This window comes from Lactuca serriola, chromosome 8, assembly GCF_051521515.1.
Source record: "Lactuca serriola cultivar US96UC23 chromosome 8, Lser_US96UC23_V15, whole genome shotgun sequence".
Lineage (NCBI taxonomy): Eukaryota > Viridiplantae > Streptophyta > Magnoliopsida > Asterales > Asteraceae > Lactuca > Lactuca serriola.
Window position 1 is genome coordinate 120290830 of NC_136415.1, and position 18720 is coordinate 120309549.

Consider the following 18720-nt stretch of genomic DNA (forward strand, 5'->3'; position numbering starts at 1 on the left):
ACTGATGGGGGTATTTTAGTAAATTGGGAATTTATGGAAGTGGTTGTTTGATGGATATAGGTGGTGGAGTTCGTGGCTATGATTCGAGAGTTTAATCTTAGCACTACAATTCGACATTTGTGAGGTGAGTTCTTCTCACTATATCAACAGGGTCTAAGGCACCAATGTTGGCCCTTTCGGATTTGTATTCGGGTTTATTGCATGATATGCTTATTTATTTGTATCCTGGTGGTTAGGATGGTGATATGCTTAGTGACCTCGTAGGTCGGTTTCCTGGTATATAAGATAATGTTATGTTAGTGAACGGTTAGGACGGTATCCTGGTTATAGGATGTTGCTCTGATTAGTGATTTGTTGGATCGGTTTGACTGTTATATATGCTAGCGTATGATGCTTATGTGCACATGTTTGTTTGATTTGGGGTTGGGTTGAGGCAGTACTGCTTTGTGCTGAAGGCCAACATACCCAGGGCGGACCGGATAGACTACATGCCCGGGAGGGCGTACAAGTCAGGCCTAAGGCCCGACGAGAGGTCCGGATAGGCTGAAGGCCCTGTGAGGCGGTCCAGACGTGCCGAAGGCTCGAAGAGCGGTCCGGATAGGCTGAAGGCCCTGCGAGGCGGTCGGCCAGGCTGAAGGCTCATTATGCATGTTGTTTGTTTATATGATATGATTATGATTGTATGGCGTTGGTATTTTGGGGTAACTCACTAAGCTTCGGGCTTACAATTGTTGATTTTGTTTCAGGTACTTCTGATGATCGCGGGAAGGCGAAGGCGTGATCGTACACCTCCTTATGTTTTCATGATTTGATTATGGGATACTCTGACACTATACTATTTTGAAAACAAATTTTGTAATAATTATTGGTTTTGAAATGTTTTAAAAAGTTTAAATTTGGTATGATTTTTATGGGTGTTACAGATGCCCTAAGCTTCTTGTCCTGCCGATTCCAGTTTCTAGCCTCATTAAGGGGCCATAAAGCTTCAAATATGTTTTTAAGTCGTCCCATTTGTTTTTAATTTGTTTTAGAGCAAAGACATTGCATGTTTCTTCCTACATGCCTTTCTCTAAATTCGTCCACCCAATCTTACTAAAATGAGTACTCCTTCTATGCCATTTTTCTAGCTCAATCAAGCACAATTTGATAAACTTCATCGAATTATCGTTATCCCAAAAGATTTTTGGTTTATTCTTTTTCTTAAGTGTTTCACCATTAACAACATTTTAGTCATTTAGGTCCATTATCCGAAAAATCATATTCAAAATCAAATTCATTGCATAACAAGATGCAAAATCATATTCATCTAATATACTCCAACATTGAAGCTGAAATTATGAAGAAAAAATACATTACATTAACTTATAAGATCATGAAAACTATGATGAGTAGTAGTTAAAAAAGCAAAGCAAAAACAAGTAGACATATGGTGGTTGTCGAGATCATCAAAATAAATACCCTAAATCTTTCATACTAAAATAATGTATAATGGTAAAGGGATCATGTCCACGGAGATTGGCTCAATTTATAACTCTATGAAAATCTTTGTGTACAAATACTTGCGAAACGGAAATAAATGTAAAATGAGGGTTTTAAACTTTTGGTTTTTTAAAGAAACTAAAGTTACACTAAGGTTTGGAAATTACAAGTAAACAAGCAAAGAGTTTTGATTCAAATCAATGAGAAGGAGATGGCTGACAATGGACTTTCATCACTTGAACATTTGGTTAAATAATCATTAGAATCTCAAGGTGCAATACTTGTGTTAAAAATCTAACTTGGCTATAACAACTTATAAGCATAACTTGCCTAAATCTTTTGTTTTATAAAAATGGCTAGAGAAGCTCATAACACATTTCCTTAATCAAACCAACAAAATTAATATTCATACATCTAAACTCATGATTGAAGATATATAAATATAAATGAAGTTTTCATGGAGAATATCTTCATGGTTAATCAAACCCAAGTTCATGAAATTCTTCAAGATAGCCAAATATTTAAGCAACTACATTAAAGTCGACCAAATATTAGTTTAACCAAGAATGGTTAAACTCAAGAAAATGAAATAAAAGTTAGATGTACCAAACATTCCAAGTGAAAAAGATGATAAAATGATGCCAATATTCAAGTTCTTCAAGCCTTCAATGTCTTCAAAGTGTAGAGAAAAATGGCCCCAAACTTGGATCCAAAGATTAGCAAAAGTGAGCCACCAACCTTCCTCAAATAACAACGATGAGTAAAATCTCAAAAATACCCCTGAAAGAGGTCATGTAGGTTGTGTGACATTTGACCTATTTCTTACACGGGCCATGTAAGCTGGCCAAGATTGGGCCTTTTCGTTTCTTGGGCCCGAATTGTGCTAGTCTGCTAGCTCAACTCTTATACATCATATTATAAGTCCAATAGTCTTCAATATAACATCCAAAGTTGCTTAATTCATCTTTTTCTAATTACTCCACACTAGTATGTATCTTTAAATCGTCATTAATCTATATCCCACTTTGCTTTCAAAACCTAACATCTTCTTCAATAATCCACAGGCCCAATCCATCACATTTTCAAATCCATAAGCACACCGTAATCCTTAAGTTTAGTACGATCCTGCATTCCCACGATCACTCTGCTCCTCATGGTCCTCAATAAATTTGCAATTATACTCAAGGAAACTAGAAAGTACCCAATATAAATATAAAATAACCAAAAGGGAAAATATGCATGAGGATTAATAAAAAAGGATGAAGTATACTAGAAAAAACTAGAAAAAGAAGTAAATAAAATAAACCTATCAAATCACTCCAAGCTTAAACCTTAGTTGTCCTCAAGTAAGACAATGCTAGAATGAACTCGGGATGAACTAAACTAAAAATATAAAGAAGGCTCGGAGCCACAAAACTTGGGCAAGGCCATTCAACATGGTTGTAGTTGATCTTGTTGTTATCCTAAAAAAATTTCATCTGGTTGCAAGGTTCTAAATGGCGTAAGGCGTGGCGTGACGGCAAGGCCAAGCCTCAAGCTTAACGAGCCATGGCGAGCCTGTTGGATTAATGTCTAAGTCCATAAATATAATTGGTAAGACTTGACCCGACCCGGCATGGTCCATTTGGGTTGCATGGCATCATGCATTTGGATAGACTATAATGAGAGAAATAACACTTAAGGTTTGTTAATATATTATAAGTTATAATATATTAATAAGATTATTTAATTAGTATTGATCAATAATTAATCTAGAATTAATTAAGTGATCAAAAGAAGACTAATTAAATATATGGGTTGATTGTGTAAAACATCCATACTTATATAGTGGGCTAATGCTCCATGGATTATCAAGTTGGGCTAAAACCCATAAGATGCTCCATGGATGCTCCATGGTGTATTTGAACCCATGGATCCAAGGAAAATGGAAAGTCATGACAATTAGGGTTTACACTAATTGTAACACTATATAAAGATCATACTCTTGGAAAAATCGACCACTAAGTGATGAAGAGAAGGGCTAGCCGATTTCAAGTGTTCTATATTTCTCTCAAGGTTATTCCAAAAGCAATTGATGTTGTGTGAGCCATTTGAGGTGTCACACTTGGGGCACTAGGCACTCAAGCTTCTTGAGAACATTCTACAACAAAGAGGTATGTATTCTATCTTGTTATATTCATTGTTTTATATGCTAGATTAGGATAATACCTTAGATGTTCATATTTGCATGTATAATAGAGAAAACATAGATCCAAGGTATTTAGGGTTGCATGTACACTTAGGAGTGTTAGAATGCTCAAAACCCAACAGTGGTATCAGAGCCTAGGCTTGTTTTCAATTATACTTGATGCAAATTGCTGAAAAATGCTGAAAAAGTCGAATTTCGGGCATTCTGGGCACTGGACTCGCCGAGTTCACTGATGAACAAGCCGAGTCCATGAGTAAAATCATCCTACTCGCCGAGTAGTTTCATGCACTCGACGAGTAGGAGCCCCAAACAGCATATATTCGACTTTTTTGGCTAGAAATGGACTAGGAACATTACCCTAAGCTGTTTTTGAACTTATAAACTTGTTTTTGATGTGGTAATGTTCATGCTAATCCAATTTCAAAGATAATTGTCAATAGATTCATGTTTTGATTTAGTTTAGTGTTTAGGCTAATTACATGAAAAAGTTTGATTTGAATTATCTTGTTCTTATGAGTTGCTTAGATTAATAGAAAGTTATGTGAAATTATTGTTTTCAATCCAAATTAATCTAAGAGTTGATTCTAAAATGTGTTTTTGTAACTTGTCCTCAAGTTATATGAAAAGTCACATTTAAGAATCATAAAACTCATAAAAGTTGGCAAAGGTTACAAAATGAAGAGTCTAGTTCTAATTAAATGGTTTTATAACTCCATAACTTGTCCTCAAGTTATGGAGGTTCAAGAGTCTCTTCATTAAATAATTAATAAAAAAAGTGTAACCTTAATTAGTTCCATAAGTTATAAAATAAAGAAAAATGAACATTCTTTTATTAGTTTAAAGTCTTCCATAACTTGTCCTCAAGTTATGGAACTTGAAGAGTTTTTTAATTAAAACTACTTTAAACACATAAGTTATGGAATTAATTAGTTTTGAATAGTTTCAAAACTTGCCCTCAAGTTTTGGAATTTGAAAAGTTTTCACTTATGAATATTTTAATTCCAAGTTAGCCCTTAGAATTTTAAAAGTTAAAATTCAACCCTTATATTTTATAATATTATAAGTTAATAATATATATATATATATATATATATATATATATATATGTATGTATAAGAGTAAAAGTCAGTCTTACCGTTAGTAGGCCTCATTCACGAAGCCGGTCTATAAGGAGGTATAAGGTTACTGCCTATAAAATGGCAGTTTAATGGGTGTCCACTCTCACCCACCGCTTCCTTGACTGGTGGAGGGTCGTTAGCCGAACGGGTAGGACAAAGACTATAAGTTCTCCCTTCATAAAAGTATTAATGATAAATACTAAGTAACTAAACCTTTTATAAATTCCTAATCTTAGTTACTTATGAAAAATGTGAATAAGGTGCTAATCCATGAAATTACACTTGGCACTTTGCTTAAGTCGGTTGGTGGAGCGTGTGTGGTTTACCAGCACACTAGCTTGATTTAACAAGGTAGGCAAAGGGTTTCTTAAAGTTTAATCATAGGCCGGTGGAGCGTGTGTGGTTTACCGACACATCGGTTGGGTGATAAACATTTAAGAGTACCAAGTAATTTGCATGGTTACTTCACACCTTGTTTTGTGATCCTCGGCATCCCAGTCACAAAACCTGAAGGGCACACTCGAGATTGAAACATGCCATTGAAAAGTTCAATGAATCTCAAAAGATCTAGGAGTTTCAAATCCAATTAAAACTTAATTATATTTTGTTTTTCATGGTGGAAATTGGTAAATCGTCATTCACCTACCTTCAAATATTTTATAGCTTGGATTACGGCATCCCTCTTCCGAGTTATTTAATAGTTTGTAGGGTCCTAGCCTTAATATTTCATATTGGGTGTTATATTAAGGACTTTTAAATCAACTAAACTTGAATATCTCCCAAAAGATGTCTAAGTTCAGACATCTATGATCTTCCTAAATCTCTTGGAACTACACTTCCTCCACCTCCTCCAATTATTCTCCTTAACCCACAAGTTCAAGAGCCCTATGGGCAAGGCAAGGTCTAGGTGTGATCACATCTTGGAGATGTAGTCACATATTGACAAGCCGGGAGAGTTGGGTGTCAAAGTCTTGAGAAAGTTAGTGGCTCAACTACTTTCTAAGTCACATAGGGAGTTCCTTTGGGACTCCTATGAAACAGACTATGACATGACCCTTAATAATCTTATCTATTTGCTTGGTACTACTGAATCAGCAATGATTTGGAAGGCTAGTAAAGCAAATATGATTAGGAGATCAACTTTCCAAAAACTTTATGGACAGGGACAATAGTGACACAGGAAATCCAGAAAAGCATTCTCTTCCCAATGGAAAGGTTTGGCCATAGTCAACTTGGTTGACAAAATGGTAAAGAGAAAGACTAAGTCTAAGATAGTCCCATGTACTATTACCTAAGGGTCCATATGTTTCTATTGCCAAAGGAAGGGGCTTTGGTTACGAAGCTGCCAAATTTACCTAAGGATGGTAAAAGTTAATGAGTTTGACTTTATTTCAGGTAAAGTCCATTGTCTAACTCTATTAAGTTTCTATTATGAGATTCTTGACACATGATGTGACTGGGTCACATGCTGATGTTTTAAGAATCAAAGAGAACTGAAGAAACTTAAAGAAAGAATATGCTAAATATGATCGCGTAGATGGATTTCTATCGCATAGTTTGAAGATCGGATTCTTGAGCTACTTATTAGGAGTTATGAGATATTTCTTAGGAATAGATAACAACAAGTTTTCATATGGATTGTAAGGATAAGTTTTTACGCAAAGTTTTTAAAATAAAAGGAAAATTTCTGATTTTATTTATTTTAAAATATCCTTACAATGGCATCTATGAAAAAAAATTTGTTGCTTATAAGATTCCATTAATAGCAAGACTGGAAATATGAAATTGATTCTTTCATTTGTGATAATGTCTAAATTTACCAAATAAGGAAAGATTCTCATCACCCAAGTTTCAATTGGACCAGAAACTTGGAATCATGCAAGTTGTATAGTATGATGAATGAGAACTTCCAAGCATTGGTAAATTAAGACTAATTACTTGTTCACATGGATGTGTGAGTCAAGTAAAGGACTAAGGGATCGAGTACACATTCATGTGCACTTGTAAAAGTCCACCACAAAAGACGGATAAGACTATTCGTCATGATTTACTAAGGTTTAGTAAATATGGTTATACTTATAGGCTTAAGTGTAATTCTGATACATTGGAAAATTTCCAATGTATGGCAGAGCGAATAAGAAGAATCAAATTAGGCATAAGGATAAAAGTTTCTCAAATCTGAAAAGATGGGAGAGTACTTTAGTATCATGTTATATGATCATCTTAATGATTAAGAGACCTTATCACAATTCATCCTCTAAGTGCATGATGATAGCTAAGAAGAGGAGTTATGAATTGTTGAAGTGGTTAAATCAAGAACATGAGTCATACTTCATTCCAAAACAATCCTTAGATTTATACTCTAAGACTGTAACTTGAGAGACATATCTTAAAGAAAGGTTTAAAAACACGTGTCAAATGTAAGAGTAAAAGTGTCCTACTCTTGTACATTTGAAGTTGGTAAGTTGTGATGTTTTGAATAAAAAAAAGACCAACTTAAGCCAATTGTGTGAAGTGTTTGTCTTGATAAAGAATACGCACTATCCCTTGAATATTTTACAAGAGAGTCTTATATGTCAAGAGGACAGTGGGAGTCTTAAAGGTCTTGAAAGTCTCAATAACTAATTAAGAATAAAAACCTGAGGTTCTTCACTAGCACACGACTTGAGGTTTATAACCTATCATGTTGACATTTCTATGCCCATTCTAGTTAAAGTTGGTTTTGCATATGAGTTCTTAGAGTCCTCAATTGGTTGCACAGCTACTTGGAAGCAATGGCAGACCTTGTACTGCCAGGTGGCAAGAAGTTAAATTTGCATAAGTTCAGTCCATATGAGTTTAGATTTGTCACTAACCTTGTCTTGTGATTATGGTTTTGACAAATTCATATGGGTAGGAACTCATACACCATAAAAATCTAAGTGTCATAAGGTTTCTCTCCGATTCATGAAAATGATGGTGAGGAAACACTTCCACTAAGTAGATTTGTAAGTAGATAGTAATCTTTGCATTCTCAAAGTTGTTAGTAGGCACACTAACATGGACTTATGAAAAATAGCAAAATGTCTAACCAATTGAGACTATGATTACGACATTCCTTTTCATAGTTCTGGAATTGTTTAGACACACCTGTGAGCTATCTAAGATAAGGTGTATGATTTTGATAAAGTCTTATCAAAGCAATGTAGTATTAGAAATCTGAACTTTGGTAAAAAAAGTCAACAACTGATTTCTGAGTACATGTCAAAGCTAGTGGGAGCATAAGTGTTATGCTAATAATCATCATGTTAGTGGGAGCATGATAATTATCATAAGTATTGCAAGTTAGCAATGTTAATTATAGAAAACAAAAGTTTCAATTCGTGAGGTTCCAGGGGTTGAAAAAGTTGTTTTGCTATAATTAAGGGAGAGGAAATTATACTTCATTTCAATTATGAAAAGCTTAGATTGAGTTTATAATCATTCTAAAGAGCTTATATTGAGATTTTAATCACCTTTAGTCAAGAATATATATATATATGAATTTCATGTTGGATTGGTTCAACTTAAGAAAATTCTATATATTGCGTTCTCAAAATTCGATTATGATTACGGCATCCCTTTTCATAGTAAAATTTTGAGAATATGGCAAAAAAAAATTATTATGGCAAAAGAATGGTCTAGAACCATGTCTTTATGTGAAACATCATGAATCGTGTCCCATTTACTTTGGGTACAAGATCGATTACATGTGCTATAATATTTATTCTTTATGAATTTTCCAAATGCCTTGGGGCATTAAGGAGGAAAATGTCTAGAATTGGATATGACTAAAGTGATTAAGCAATTGTCGAGGACAATCTAATGTTTACCAAAGATTGGTTGCTCAAAGACAGTTGGAAGTATACTGTTAATATTGGAAGGACCATATTGACATAGTCTGAAAAGAGGCAACTCTTGTTCAGAAGTGGTAGTCAAAATGGGAATATAGAGTTGTCTCTATAGATGGAAGCAATCTATGTAAGATTAGAAAAAAAACTTAGTGCAAGAAGCATGTTCAAAGCAATGCATACTTTGAACATAAGGCTTTGTGTCCATGGAGTAGGTCTTCATTGGAATACTCTGTAATGGTTGTTGTCAAGTCTTTGTGACTTTGTGCATAATCATTACAAGAGAATCATTGCATATAAGTTTAGAATCTAACAGATTTCGGTAAAATGGCATGAATTTGGAATTCCTGCATTAAGAATTCGGGAGTGTGAAATTAGAATCATTGAAAGTTTGGTCAATTGGTTTATTTCACAAAGTAAGGATCATAGATAAACATAGAGTGCATACTGTTGGATTAATGTCTAAGTCCATAACTATATTTGGTATGTACTTGACCCGACCCGGCATGGTCCATTTGGGTTGCACTTCACCGACACAATTTATATGGATAATCTTTTGAGAATAGTATGTTTATGATTAATATTAATATATTATAAGTTCTAATATATTAATATGGAATCATATTATTTAATTAGTATTGATCAAGAATTAATTTATAATTAATTAAGTGATCAAAAGGAACTAATTAAATATGGACTCTTATATATATGGAATGGGCCAAGTTCATTTAGGTTGGGCTAAGCTTTCATGGATAGTCCATGGAGTGTTTAACCCATGGATCCTAGGAAATGAAAGGTCATGGGTGTTAGGGTTTAACCCTAATCCTCCATACTATATAAAGATGTCTTTGGTTGGTGAAATTGGCACTAGTGTGGATACACTAAAGAAGGGCTAGCCAATTTCACTAGAGAGAACCAAGTAATCATATTCTCTAAAGTATTCCAAGGTGTCTTGGTGATTTGTGATTCCACTTGAGGCTTCCACACTATTGGGGCTAAGCTCTTAAAGCTTGAAGACATCAAGCTACATCAAGAGGTATGTATTCTATCTTGTTACATTCATAGTTTTTGTATGCTAGATTAGGATAATACCTTGGATGTTCTTATTTGCATGTATAATAGAGAAAACATAGATCCAAGGTATTTAGGGTTGCATGTACACTTAGGAAGTGTTAGAATGCTCAAAACCCAACAGTGGTATCAGAGCCACGGGTTGTTTTCTGTTATATTGATGCAAATATTTTATTTTCAAAGTTGGAAAAAAAAAAGAAAAAAAACATGAAGTTTGTCAAATTTTAAAATAATTACTTGTTCTTGTGAAAAACTAATTATTTGTAAAATTTGAATAATTTGCTTTATGAGTTGAATTAGGTCAAATTTAATAAAAGATAAAATAATATGATTATTTTATTAGTTTTAAAAGTTTGATCTAAAAAGTTTTATTTTTTTGAAACCTCCATAAGTTATGGATTTGAAAAGGTTTTAAAAAAAAAAAATTTGATTCAAAGTTTTTTTTTGGAGTTACAAAATTTGGTGTTAATGTTTTAAAGGATTACATAACTTAAGAATAAGTTATGGATCACCAAAAGTTTTTTGTTATCTTGTTTTATGAGTGAATTTAGATTAATGATGAAAATTATGTGATAGTTGGTTTTAATCCAAATTAATCTAAAAGAAGTTCATAAAATGTGTTTATGTAACTTAAAAGTCACATTTATGAATCTTAAAACTCATAAAGTTGGCAATGGTTACAAAATGAAGAGTCTTGTGTCATTGAATAATTTTTTTTATGACTCCATAACTTGTCCTCAAGTTATGGAAGTTCAAGAGTCACTTCATTAAAGAAAAATATGTAACCATAATTAAATCCATAAGTTATAAAATAAAGAAAAGTTAATTCTTTTATTAGTTTAAAGTCTTCCATAACTTGTCCTCAAGTTATGGAACTTGAAGAGTTTTTGGATTAAAACTACTTTAAACACATAAGTTATGGAATTAATTAGTTTTGAATAGTTTCAAAACTTGCCCTCAAGTTTTGGAATTTGTAAAGTTTTCTCTAATGAATACTTTAATTCCAAGTTAGCCCTTAGAATTTTAAAAGTTAAAATTCAACCCTTATACTTTATAATATTATAAGTTAATAATATATATATGTATAAGAGTAAAGTCAGTCTTACCGCTAGTACGCCTCATTCACGAAGCCGGTCTATAAGGTGGGTATAAGGTTGTTGCCTATAAAATGGCAACTTAATGGGTGTCCACTCTCACCCACCGCTTGCTTGACTGGTGGAGGGTCGTTAGCCGAACGGGTTTGACAGGACTATAATTCTCCTTCATTAAAAGTATTAATGATAATACTAAGTAACTAAACTCTTAATAATACCCAATCTTAGTTACTTAGGAAAAATGTGAATAAGGTGCTAACCCATGAAATTACACTTTACACTTTGTCTAAGTCGTTAGTGGAGCGTGTGTGGTTAACCGGCACACTAACTTGGACTTAACAAGGTAGGTAAAGGGTGACTTAATATTTATCATAGTATCGATGGAGCGTGTGTGGTTAACCGGCACATCGATTGAGGGGTAATTTATTAAGGGTACCAAGTGATTTGCATGGTTACTTCACACCTTGTTTTGTGATCCTCGGCATCCCAGTCACAAAACCTGAAGGGCACACTCGAGATTGAAACATGCCTTTGAAAAGTTCAATGAATCTCAAAGATCTAGGAGTTTCAAAACCAATTAAAACCAAATAATACATTTCGTTTATCTTGGTGGAAATTGATGAATCATCATTCACCTACCTTCAAATATTTTATAGCTTGGATTACGGCATCCCTCTTCTAAGTTATAAAATAGTTTGTTGGGTCCTAGCCTTAATATTTCATATTGGGTGTTATATTAAGGACTTTAGATCAACTATCTTGAATATCTCCCAAAAGATGTCTGGTTTAGACACTTATGATCTTCCCAAATCTCTTGAAACAAGGTTTCCTAATGAAGATGATGTCCCATGGATATCATACTTCTTTCTCCTCCTCCAATTATTCTCCCTAACCCACAAGTTCTTGAAAAGTTTAAGGTCACTCAAGCCCTATTGGCAAGGCAAGGTCTAGGTGTGAGCACATCTTGGAGATGTAGTCACATATTGACAAGCCGGGAGAGTTGGGTGTCAAAGTCTTGAGAAAGTTGGTGGTTCAATCACTTTCTAAGTCACATAGTGAGTTCCTTTGGGACACCTATGAAACAGACTATGACAAGACCCTTAATGATCTTATCTATTTGTTAAGATCAACTTCCTTAATACTTGATGGACATTGACAATAGTGACACAGGAAATCCAGTAAAGCATTCTCTTCCCAATGGAAAGGGATCGGCCATAGTCAATTCGGTTGACCAAATGGTAAAGAGAAAAGCTAAGTCTGTGATAGTCCTGTGTGTCTTTATCAAAGGGTCCATATGTTTATATTGCCAAAGAAAGGGGCATTGGTTGCGAAGCTGCCAAAATTTACCTAAGGATGTTAAAGTCAATAAGTTTGACTCTACTTCAGGTAAAGACCACTATCTAACTCTGTTAAGTTTCTATTCTGAGATTCCTGATACATGATGTGACTGGGTCACATGGTGATGTTTTAAGAATGAAAGAAAAGTGAAGAAACTTAAAGAAAGAATATGCTGAATCTGATGGCGTAGATGGATTTCTATCGCGTAGTTTGAAGATCGGATTCTTGAGCTACTTCTTAGGAGTTATGAGATATTGCTTAAGGAATAGATAACAACAAGTTTTCATATGGATTGTAAGGATAAGTTTTTCCGCAAAGTTTTAAAATAAAAGAAAATTTTTTATTTTATTTATTTTAAAATATCCTTACAATGGCATTTGAGGAAAAATTGTTGCTTATATGATTCCATTAAGAGCAAGAGTGGAAATATGAAATTGATTCTTTCATTTGTGGTAATGTCTAAATTTACCAAATAAGGAAAGATTCTCATCACCCAAGTTTCAAGTGGACCGGAACTTGGAATCATGCAAGTTGTATAGCATGATGAATGAGAACATTCAAGTTTTGGAAAAATTAAGATTAATTACTTATTCACATGGATGTGTGAGTCAAGTAATGGACTAAGGGATCGAGTACATAGTCTTGTTCACTGATTTAGTCCACCACAAAAGTTTGATAAGACTATTCGTCATAGTTTACTAAAGCTCAGTAAATATGATTATACTTACAAGCTTAAGTGTAACTCTGAGACATTGGAAAAAAGGTTCCAAAGTAAGGCAGAGCGAATAAGAAGAATCAAATTAGGCAGAAGGATAAAAGTTTCTCAAATCTGAAAAGATGGGAGAGTACTTTAGTATCAGTTTTGTGATCATCTTAATGATTAAGAAACCATATCAAAATTAGTTCTCTAAGGAAATCTTAGTGCATTCTTATGACTAAGAAGAGGAACTTGAATTGTTGAAATGGTTAAATCAAGAAGATGAGTCATACTTCGTTCCAATACAAGTCTTAGAGTCATACTCCAAGATTGTAACTTGAGTGACATGTCTCAAAAGAAGGTTTAAAACACTTGTCAAATGTAAGAGTAAAAGTTTTCTACTCTTGTACATTTGAAATTGGTAAGTTGTGATGTTTTGGATAAAACAAAGACCAACTTAGGCCAATTGGGTAAAGTGTTTTTCTTGATTAGAATCCGCACTATCTCTTGGATGTTTGACAAGGGAGTCTTATATGTCAAGAGGACAGTGGGAGTCTTAAAGGTCTTGAAAGTCTCAAGAAATAATCAAGAATAAAACCTCAAGTTCTTCACTAGCACACGACTTGAGGTTTATAACCTATCGTGTTGACATATCTGTGCCCATTCCAGTTAAAGTTGGCTTTGCATATGAGTTCTTAGAGTTCTCAGTTTGTTGCATAACAACTTGGAAGCAATGGCAGGCCCTTGAGCTGCCAGGTGGCAAGAAGTTAAGATTGAGTTCAATCCATATGGTTTTGGATTTGTCATTATCTTTGTCTTGTGATTATGGTTTGACAAATTCATATGGGTAGGAACTCATACACCATATAAATCTAAGTGTCATAAGGTTTCTCTCCGATTCATGAAAATGATGGTGAGGAAACGCTTTCACTAAGTAGATTTTACGAAGATATCAATTGTGTCATTTGCATTTTCAAAAGTCGTTAGTGGAGCGCGTGTGGTTAACCGGCACACTAACATGGACTTGTGAGAAATGGCAAATGCCTAAGCAATTGAGACCATGATTACGGTATCCCTTTTCATGGTTCTTGAAATTGCTTAGACACACAGGTGAGCTATCTACGGAAAGGGTGTATGAATCTAAATTTCAGACTGTCCAGCTGATTTCTGAGTACATGTCAAAGCTAGTGGGAGCATAAGTGTTATGCTAATAATCATCATGTTAGTGGGAGCATGATAATTATGATAAGTATTGCAAGTTAGCAATGTTAATTATAGAAAACAAAAGTTTCAATTGGGAAAAAGTTGTTTTGCTATAATTAAGGGAGAGGAAATTATGCTTCATTTCAAATCTATAAGCTTAGATCGTGAGGTTTTAATCATTTAGTCAAGGATATATATGAATTTCATGTTGGAATGGCTCAACATAAGGAAATTCTGTATACGGGTCCATTATTTGCGTTCTAAAATTCGATTATGATTACGGCATCCCTTTTCATAATCTGAATTATGAGAACTTGGCAAATTGAAATGGAAATATTATAGCAAAAGACTGGTTTAGTCTTTATGTGAGACATCATGAATCGTGTCCCATATGCTTCGGATATAGGATCGATTACATGTGCTATATTCATCCGTTCTAAAATTTTCCAAATGCCTGGGGCATTAAGAAGGGAAAAAGGTTTAGAACTGGATATGACTAAAAGGATTAAACAATTGTCGAGAACAATCTAAGGTTTACCAAAGATTGGTTGCTCAAGGACAGTTGGAAGTATAGTGATAATTCTAGAAGGACCATATTGACATAATCTGTAAGGAGGCAACTCTTGTTCAGAAGTGATAGTCAAAATGGAATCTGGAAATGTTTCAAAGTTAGAATTTTCAATCTGTTTAAGATTAAGGAAACTTAATGCAAGAAGGATGTTTCCAAGGAGTTGATCTCCTTTGGAATACTCTGTAATGATTGTTGCCAAGTCTTTCTGACTTTGTGCATAATCATTACAAGAGGATCAATGCATATAAGTTTAGAATCTAACAGATTTCAGTAAATGGCATGAATTTGGAATTCTTGCATTTGTAGTAAGGATTTGGGAGTGTGAAAAGAGAATCATTGAAGTTATGTTCAATTGATCTAGTTCACAAAGTAAAGATCATAGACAAACATAGTATGCATACTTGGTGTGTGGCATGACTAGTGTTTAAGAAAACATAGTGTACATGCTTGGAGCATGGGACAACTATTGTTTTAAATTCAAGAATAAAGTTGATAGCTGAAACAGTATACAATGAATAATGTGTAATCATATGGTGATAAATAAAAGGTGTTTTATTTATGTTCAAAGGGTTGATACCATATTGGATTCAATTATTATTGTGTTTTATTTTGCATGTTTTGACTTCCCGAATAAACTGGGTTATTCTTCCTGAATGACTAAGCTATTCAAACATCCACAGTCGGTCATATGTTGGAAGTAGATATGAATTAAGACTATCATGGGTTGGCTTGTAGAGGTCTAAGGTGTTGGACAAAGGGCTACAACACTCATGAGTGCTCATAAGTTCTGAGTATTGGATTCAACCCGCGCTCATTGGAATCACTTCATGGATTTTATCACGAGTGATCATGAGACGATAATATCTTATATTCTTCAAACCTAGAGATATGAGTTGTTACTATGAGTTGATAGTACATTGATTGCACGAAAACGCATTTGGTAACTCGGTGCTATAAAACGTGCCTTTGTGTATGATTCAACAAGTAGTAGAACAAGCCATATGAGTCGAAGTTTATCCGTTCCTTTTACCTTCGGGATAAAAGCGATATCTGTGGGCCCCTCGATGATTTGATGATGACAAATGGAAGTGCTCGGCCGGGCCAGGACTGATTTGATTTGTTCAATTAGTCAGTCGTCATAAATCGGAAATCGGGAAACAACAAATGGACAGAGAGAATGATTATAATCCATGTCTCAGTCCATATGATATCTAGAATGGAGGAATATATGATCCCTTATCTAATGGACAAGTTCGTTGACAAGATCAGAGTTCGACAGCAGCTTTAAGAGCTACGATTGCCAGTTAGGTTTGAAGTCATACGCAATAATAGTTTTAGACTTATCCAAGTGGGAGACTGTTGGATTAATGTCTAAGTCCATAACTATATTTGGTATGTACTTGACCCGACCCGGCATGGTCCATTTGGGTTGCACTTCACCGACACAATTTATATGGATAATCTTTTGAGAATAGTATGTTTATGATTAATATTAATATATTATAAGTTCTAATATATTAATATGGAATCATATTATTTAATTAGTATTGATCAAGAATTAATTTATAATTAATTAAGTGATCAAAAGGAACTAATTAAATATGGACTCTTATATATATGGAATGGGCCAAGTTCATTTAGGTTGGGCTAAGCTTTCATGGATAGTCCATGGAGTGTTTAACCCATGGATCCTAGGAAATGAAAGGTCATGGGTGTTAGGGTTTAACCCTAATCCTCCATACTATATAAAGATGTCTTTGGTTGGTGAAATTGGCACTAGTGTGGATACACTAAAGAAGGGCTAGCCAATTTCACTAGAGAGAACCAAGTAATCATATTCTCTAAAGTATTCCAAGGTGTCTTGGTGATTTGTGATTCCACTTGAGGCTTCCACACTATTGGGGCTAAGCTCTTAAAGCTTGAAGACATCAAGCTACATCAAGAGGTATGTATTCTATCTTGTTACATTCATAGTTTTTGTATGCTAGATTAGGATAATACCTTGGATGTTCTTATTTGCATGTATAATAGAGAAAACATAGATCCAAGGTATTTAGGGTTGCATGTACACTTAGGAAGTGTTAGAATGCTCAAAACCCAACACATACTTGGTGTATGGCAAAGCTATTGTTTAGGAAAACATAGTGTACATGCTTGGAGCATGGGATACCTAGTGTCTTAATTCAAGTATAAAGTTGATAAAACCGAAACAAGGAATAATGAGTAATCAGTATGGTGATAAATAGAAGTGGTCTATTTATATTCATAGGATTTGATACCATATTTGATTCATTTATTCTAGTGTTTCACTTTGCATGTTTTGACTTCCATAATAACTAGGGTATTCTTCCGGAATGACTAAGTTATTTAAACCATCCACAGTCGGTCATATGTTGGAGGTAGATATGAATCAAGACTGTCATGGGTTGGCTTGTAGAAGTCCAAGTTGGTGGACAAAGTTGTGCTACAACGCTCATGAGTGCTCATAAGTTCTGAGTATTGGATTCAACCCGCGCTTATTTGAATCACTTCATGGATTTTATCACGAGTGATCATGAGACGATAATATTTTATATTCTTCAAACCTAGAGATATGAGTTGTTACTATGAGTTGGTTGTACATTGATTGCGCGAAACCGCATTGGTAACTCGATGTTATAAAACGTGTCTTTGTGTATGATTCAACAAGTAGCAGAACAAGCCATATGAGTCGAAGTTTATCCATTCCTTTTACCTTCGGGATAAAAGCAATATCTGTGGGCCCCTCGATGATTTAATGATGATACATGTGAGTGCTTGGCCAAGCCAGGACTGATTTGATTTGTTCAATCAGTTAGTCTTCATAAATCGGAAATCGGGAAACAACAAATGGACAGAGAGAATGATTTACAATCCATGTCTCAGTCCATATGATATCTAGAATGGAGGAATATATGATCCCTTATCTAATGGACAAGTCATTGACAAAGGTCAGAGATCATTGGCAAGGTCAGAGTTTGACGGAAGCTTTTGAGAGCTACGATTGCCAGTTGGTTCTTGAAGTCATACACAATAATAGTTTTAGACTTATCCAAGTGGGAGATTGTTGGATTAATGTCTAAGTCCATAACTATAATTGGTAAGAGTTGACCCGACCCGGCATGGTCCATTTGGGTTGCATGGCTTCATGCATTTCGATAGACTATAATGAGAGAAATAACACTTAAGGTTTGTTAATATATTATAAGTTATAATATATTAATAAGATTATTTAATTAGTATTGATCAATAATTAATCTAGAATTAATTAAGTGATCAAAAGAAGACTAATTAAATATATGGGTTGATTGTGTAAAACATCCATACTTATATAGTGGGACAATGCTCCATGGATTATCAAGTTGGGCTAAAACCCATAAGATGCTCCATGGATGCTCCATGGTGTATTTGAACCCATGGATCCAAGGAAAATGGAAAGTCATGACAATTAGGGTTTACACTAATTGTAACACTATATAAAGATCATACTCTTGGAAAAATTGGCCACTAAGTGATGAAGAGAAGGGCTAGCCGATTTCAAGTGTTCTACATTTCTCTCAAGGTTATTCCAAAAGCAATTGATGTTGTGTGAGCCATTTGAGGTGTCACACTTGGGGCACTAGGCACTCAAGCTTCTTGAGAACATTCTACACCAAAGAGGTATGTATTCTATCTTGTTATATTCATTGTTTTATATGCTAGATTAGGATAATACCTTGGATGTTCATATTTGCATGTATAATAGAGAAAACATAGATCCAAGCCCAACAGAGCCAAGGCGTTTTTCAAGGCGTGATGTAATGCGGCGATTTTGTATTAATTTAAAAATTATATTACCACATAAATATAAATTTATATTAAATATAACTACTTTTTAGAAGTGTTAGATCAATAACTAATAACAAAAAGTTAACAAAAACCACAATACATGTATCTTCGATTAGAAAAGACATAACAAAGAGCAAAAAATTGTGTCTCAAACAAAAAAACACACACCATAACACGCCATAACGCGCCATGGCGCGCCATATCACGCATTGTCACGCGCCACGCCTAATAGCAACGTTATGAAGC